Raw genomic sequence first — 6,000 nt, forward strand, 5'->3', positions numbered from 1 at the left:
TTTGTGGCACCCCACTAGTCACTGCCTGCCATTCTGAAAAGGACCTGTTTATCCCGACTCTCTGCTTCCTGTCTGCCAACCAGTTCTCTATACACGTCAGTACATTACCCCCAATACCATGTGAGAAAGAGAGAGAGACGGAGAGACAGAGAGACAGAGAGAGAAAGAGAGATTGAGGCAGAGTATGACTGAGTTGCCTTGGGATGTTTTACTACGTGAAAGACCCGATATATCGATGTTGAGAGGCGAATATTGAAGAGACGGAGGCAGGAGTCTGGGGGATGAGACACAATCTGAGCGTTTCACTGACCCCTCCTCATTCTTCAAACACACAACACTAACTGGGGAATGACCCACAGCCCAGGGCCGGTGGTTCCATAGCTCAGGGGTTAGAGCACTGCTCTAATAAACGAGGAGTCGTGGGTTCAATTCTCACTGGGGCCGATTCAAAATTAGTTCAGTATTTAAATTCACCGTCAATTAACAAGGGCTTTAATTATAAATATTAAACAGCTCCGAGACAGACCCTGGAACTGCAGGATCCAAATCTTTCTCTGCCCTCCCCATCTACACAACCTGTTGTACATTTTTATCTCTCACTCATTCCCCTCTCTCATCCTCTGTCTTCTCCTCTTTCTCCTCCCTCTCTCTCTCCCCTTCCCGCTCTTACACACTCGTTATCCTCTCTCTCGCTCCTTCCCCCCTCTCTCTCACTCCTTCACTTTTCTCTCTCCCTTTCCCCTCTCCTCTTCTCATCTCTCTTACACTCACTCTGCCCTTCCAAATCTCTCTCTCCCTTCCCCATCACGACCCTTTCTACATCGTTTCACCCCTCTCTCCCTTTCCCACTATCTCGCTTTCCCCGTCTCTCACTCATTCCCCTCTCCCCCCTTCCCCCTTCCTCGCCTCACCCTATCTCCTGCCCCCTCTCTCCCCTTCCCTCACTCACACCTGCCCCTCTCGCTCCCCCTTCCACTCTCTCTCTCTCCCCATCCCCTTCCTCTATTTCCCCTTTCCCTCTCTCTTCCTCCCCATCTCCCCTTCTCCACTCTATCCCCTTCTCCTCCCTCTCTTTCCCCTCCCCTCTCTCGCTCCCCTTTCCCTCTCTCTTCCTCTCTCTCTCTCACTCCTTCCCCACTTTTTCCGCTTCCCCCTCTCTCTCACTCCTTCCCCACTCTCTCTTCTTCCCCACTCTCTCCCCTTCCGTCTCTCTCTCACTCCTTCTGTTATGTATGTAAACCTGTAATTGCCGTGTCTAACCACCAGAGGGCTTATCCCGTGGAGTCCAAAGGGAGCCCACAATCCCTTGGGAGCAGCTGTATATAAGGAGGCCACACAGGCTGGAGAGGCACTCTGAGATCTGCACTAAAGGACTACGGTCACACTTACTTTGAGCTTGCAGCATCTAGTCTGACTCTTTTTTCAAGACATAACAACAGGCGACGAGGTACAGATGACGAACCCCAATGCAACAATGCGGAGAACTGTGAGCATCTTGGAGAAATTTTCGGAGGGAGATGATTGGGAAACCTTCGTGGAATGACTTGAGCAATACTTTGTGGCCAAGGAGCTGGAAGAAGAAGCGAGCACTGCCAAACCAAGGGCGATCCTCCTCACCGTTTGTGGGCATCAACATATGGCCTCATGAAAATCCTGCTCGCTACAACAAAACCCACAGACAAGTCGTACAATGCATTGTGCACACTGGTCCGGGAGCATCTAAATACAAAGGAAAGCGTTCTGATGGCGAGGTATCGGTTCTACACGTACAAGAGGTCTGAAGGCCAGGAAGTGGCAAGCTATGTCACTGATCCAAGGGGCCCGACTCTCTGCTTCCTGTCTGCCAACCAGTTCTCTGTCCACATCAGTAATTACCCCCAGTACCATGTGCTTTAATTTTGCACACCAATCTCTTGTGTGGGACCTTGTTAAAAGCCTTTTGAAAGTCCAAATACACCACATCCACTGGTTCTCCCTTGTCCACTCTACCAGTTACATCCTCAAAAAATTCCAGAAGATTTGTCGAGCATGATTTGCCTTTCATAAATCCATGCTGACTTGGACCGATCCTGTCACTGCTTTCCAAATGCGCTGCTATTTCATCTTTAATGATTGATTCCAACATTTTCCCCACTGCCGATGTCAGGCTAACCGGTCTATAATTCCCTGTTTTCTCTCTCCCTCCTTTTTTAAAAAGTGTTATTACATGAGCTACCCTCCAGTCCATAGGAACTGATCCAGAGTCGATAGACAGTTGGAAAATGATCACCAATGCGTGCACTATATCTAGGGCACACTTCCTTAAGTACTCTGGGATGCAGACTAACAGGCCCCGGGGATTTATCGGCCTTCAATCCCATCAATTTCCCGAACACAATTTTGTGACTAATAAGGATTTCCTTCAGTTCCTCCTTCTCGCTAGACCCTCGATCCCCTAGTATTTCCGGAAGTTTATTTGTGTCTTCCTTAGTGAAGACAGAACCAAAGTATTTGTTCAATTGGTCTGCCATTTCTTTGTTCCCCATTATAAATTCTGACTGCACGGGACCTACATTTGTCTTCACTAATCTTTTTCTCTTCACATATCTGTAGAAGCTTTTGCAGTCAGTTTTTGTTTTCCCTGCAAGCTTCCTCTCATACTCTATTTTCCCCCTCCTAATTAAACCCGTTGTCCTCCTCTGCTGAATTGTAAATTTCTAAACAGGCTCCCCTCACACCCTTCCCCCTCTCCTCTTCTCGTCTCTCTTACACTCTCTCTCCCCTTCCAAATCTCTCTCTCCCTTCCCCATCATGACCCGCTCTACATCTCTTTACCCCTCTCTCCCTTTCCCACTATCTCGCTTTCCCAGTCTCTCACTCATTCCCCCATCTCACCCTGTCCTCTCCCCCTCTCTCCTCTATCAACTTCTTTCTCTCTTCTCCCTTTCTTTTCAGATTCTCCCCTTCCTCATCTCTCCCCTTCCCTCTCTCACTCCTTCCCCCCTCTCTCTTCGCCCTTTTCACTCTCTCTCTCTCCCCTTCCCCTCCCACGTTACCCTTCCCCTTGCACTCTCTTTCTCCCCTTCCCCTCTCTCACCTTCCCTCTCTACTTTCATTCTCTCCCCATTCCTTCCCCTCTCTCTCCTTCCTCCTTTGTTTTCCCTATCTCTCCCCTCCCCCTCTGTCCCCTCCCCCTCTTTCCCTGACCCACTCTCTTCCCCCTCGCTCTCCTTCCCCCTTTCCCTTTCCCTCTCCACTCCCCTCTCTCCCCTCCTCTCTCTTTTCCTTCCACTTCTATTCAGATTCTCCTCTTTTCCCCCTCTCTCCCCTGCCTCCCCCTCGCTCTCCTTCCCAACTCGCTCCCCTTCCCCTCTCTCCCCTTCCCCTCTCTTTCTATCCCCTTACACTCGCTCCCATTCCCCCCCTCTCTCTACCCTTCCCATTCTCAATCCTTCTCGTCTCGCTCTCCCCTCCCACGCTCCCTCTCCCCTTCCCCTCTCTCTTGCTCCTTCCCCTCCCTCTCTTTCCCCTTCCCCTCCCTCTCTCTCTCCTTCCCCTCCCTCTCTTTCCCCTTCCCCTCTCTCTCTCTCCTTTCCCTCCCTCTCTTTCCCCTTCCCCTCCCTCTCTCTCTCCTTCCCCTCCCTCTCTTTCCCCATCCCCTCCCTCTCTCTCCCCTTCCATGCTCCCTCTCCCCTTCCCCCCTCTCTCTCTCTCTCCTTCCCCTTCCTCTCTTTCACTTTGCTCCTCTCTCTCTCCTTCCCCCTCTCTCTCACTCCTTCCACTCGCTCTTTTCCCTTCCCCTCTCTTTTCTGCTCCTTCCCCTGTCTTTCCCAGAGCAGGTGGCTCCATACCTCAAGGGTTAGAGCACTGGTCTTGTAAACTTGGGGTTGTGAGTTCAAATCTCACTGGGGCATGCTCAAAATTAGCTCAGAGTTTCAATACTTTTCCCTTTCCTATACCTTCTCCCCTTCCCCCTCTCTCTCTCATGACCCGTTCTACATCTTTTTACCCCTCTCTCCCTTTCCCACTATCTCGCTTACCCCTCTCTCACTCATTCCCCTCTCCTCCTTCCCCCTCCCTCGCCTCAACCGCTCTCATTCCCCGTCTCTCCCTTTCCCCTCTCTCTCTCCCCTTCCCCTCCAAGTCTTTCCCCTCCCCTTACCCGGTTCCACTCTCTCTCCTACCCCCACTCTCTCTTTTCCCATCCCTCTCTCTCCTTCCAGCTCCTTCCATTGTCTTTCCCAGAGCAGGTGGCTCCATAGCTCAGGGGTTCGAGCACTGGTCTTGTCAACCAGGGGTTGTAGGTTCAAATCTAATTGGGGCCTACTCTAACTTAGTTTAGTATTTAAATACCTGTCACTCATTCTTGCCCAATCTCTTCTGCTTTTTCTCTCTCTCTCTCTCTCTTCCCCCCCTGCCCCTTCCAATCTTTCTCACTTCTTCCCTCTTTCTTCCTCGCAGTCTCCCCTTCCCCCCCTCTCACACTCCTTCCCCGCTCCCTCTCCCTCACTCCTTCAGGAGCAGGCCATTGGGAAAAGCATAATTCGGTCAGACAGAGTCAGCATGGATTTATGAAGGGGAAGTCATGTTTGACTAATTTGTTGGAATTCTTTAAGGATGTAACGAACAGGGTGGATAAAGGGGGAATCATGTTAAGAGTGGAAGCAAGTCTTCCTCGATTCCGAGGGACTGCCGATGATGATGTTAGAAACAGAGAGTGAGAGAGTCAGGAAAGGAAATAATCCCATTCGGCCCATTGTATCCGTGCCGGCTGACCAAGAGCTCCCCAGCCGAATCCCACTTTCCAGCTCTCGGTCCGTAGCCCTGTAGGTTACGGCACTTCAAGTGTTCATCCAAGTACTTTTTAAATATGCTAATCTTTTAATGTGGACAAGAAGGAGCCTGTTGTTCCAGGGTCAGTCTGGGAGCTGTTTAATATTTATAATTAAAGCCCTTGTTAATTGAAAGTAAATTTAAATACTGAGCTAATTTTGAGTCGGCCCCAGTGAGATTGGAACCCGCTATCTCTGGTTGAACTAGATCAGTGCTCTATCCCCTGAGCTATGGAGCCACCTGCTCTAGATAAAAGAGGGGAAGGAGCAGGAAAGAGAGGGGAAGGGAAAAGAGAGAGTGGAAGGAGTGAGAGAGAGGGGAAGGAGAGAAAGAGAGAGGAAATGGAAAGAGAGGGAGGGGAAGGAGAGAGAGAGAAGGGGGAAGGCGAGAGGGAGCATGGAAGGGGAGAGAGAGTGAGGGGAAGGGGAAAGAGAGGGAGAAGATGGAACTCTCCCATTGCTCTCTCTCTCCCCTTCCCCTCTCTTCCCTTCCCTCTCTACTTTTATTCTCTCCCCATTCCTTCCCCTCTCTCTCCCTTTCCTGCTATCTCGCTATCCCCATCTCTCACTCATTCCCCTCTCTCACCCTGTCCCCTCCCCCTCTCTCCTCTACCACTTCTCTCTCTCTTCTCCCTTTCTTTTCAGATTCTCCCCTTCCTCGTCTCTCCCCTTCCCTCTCTCACTCCTTCCCCCCTCTCTCCTCTCCCTTTTCACTCTCTCTCCCCTTCCCCTCCCAGGTTACCCTTCCCCTTGCTCTCTCTCTCCCCTTCCCCTCTCTCCCCTTCCCTCTCTACTTTCATTCTCTCCCCATTCCTTCCCCTCTCTCTCCTTCCTCCTATATCTTCCCCATCTCTCCCCTCCCCCTCTCTCCCCTCCTCCTCTTTCCCTGACCCACTCTCTTCCCCTTCGCTCTCCTTCCCCCTTTCCCTTTACCTCTCCACTCCTCTCTCTCCCCTCCTCTCTCTTTTCCTTCCCCTTCTATTCAGATTCTCCCCTTCTCCCCCTCTCTCCCCTGCCTACTCCCTCGCTCGCCTTCCCATCTCGCTCCCCTTCCCTTCTCTCCCCTTCCCCTCTCTCTCTCTCCTTTCCCTCCCTCTTGTTCCCTTTCCTCTCTCTCTCACTCCCTCCACGCTCTCTTTTCCCTTCCCCTCTCTTTCCTGCTCCTTCCCCTGTCTGTCTCAGAGCAGGT

This window comes from Pristiophorus japonicus, unplaced genomic scaffold, assembly GCF_044704955.1.
Source record: "Pristiophorus japonicus isolate sPriJap1 unplaced genomic scaffold, sPriJap1.hap1 HAP1_SCAFFOLD_536, whole genome shotgun sequence".
In the NCBI taxonomy this organism is placed as follows: Eukaryota; Metazoa; Chordata; class Chondrichthyes; family Pristiophoridae; genus Pristiophorus; species Pristiophorus japonicus.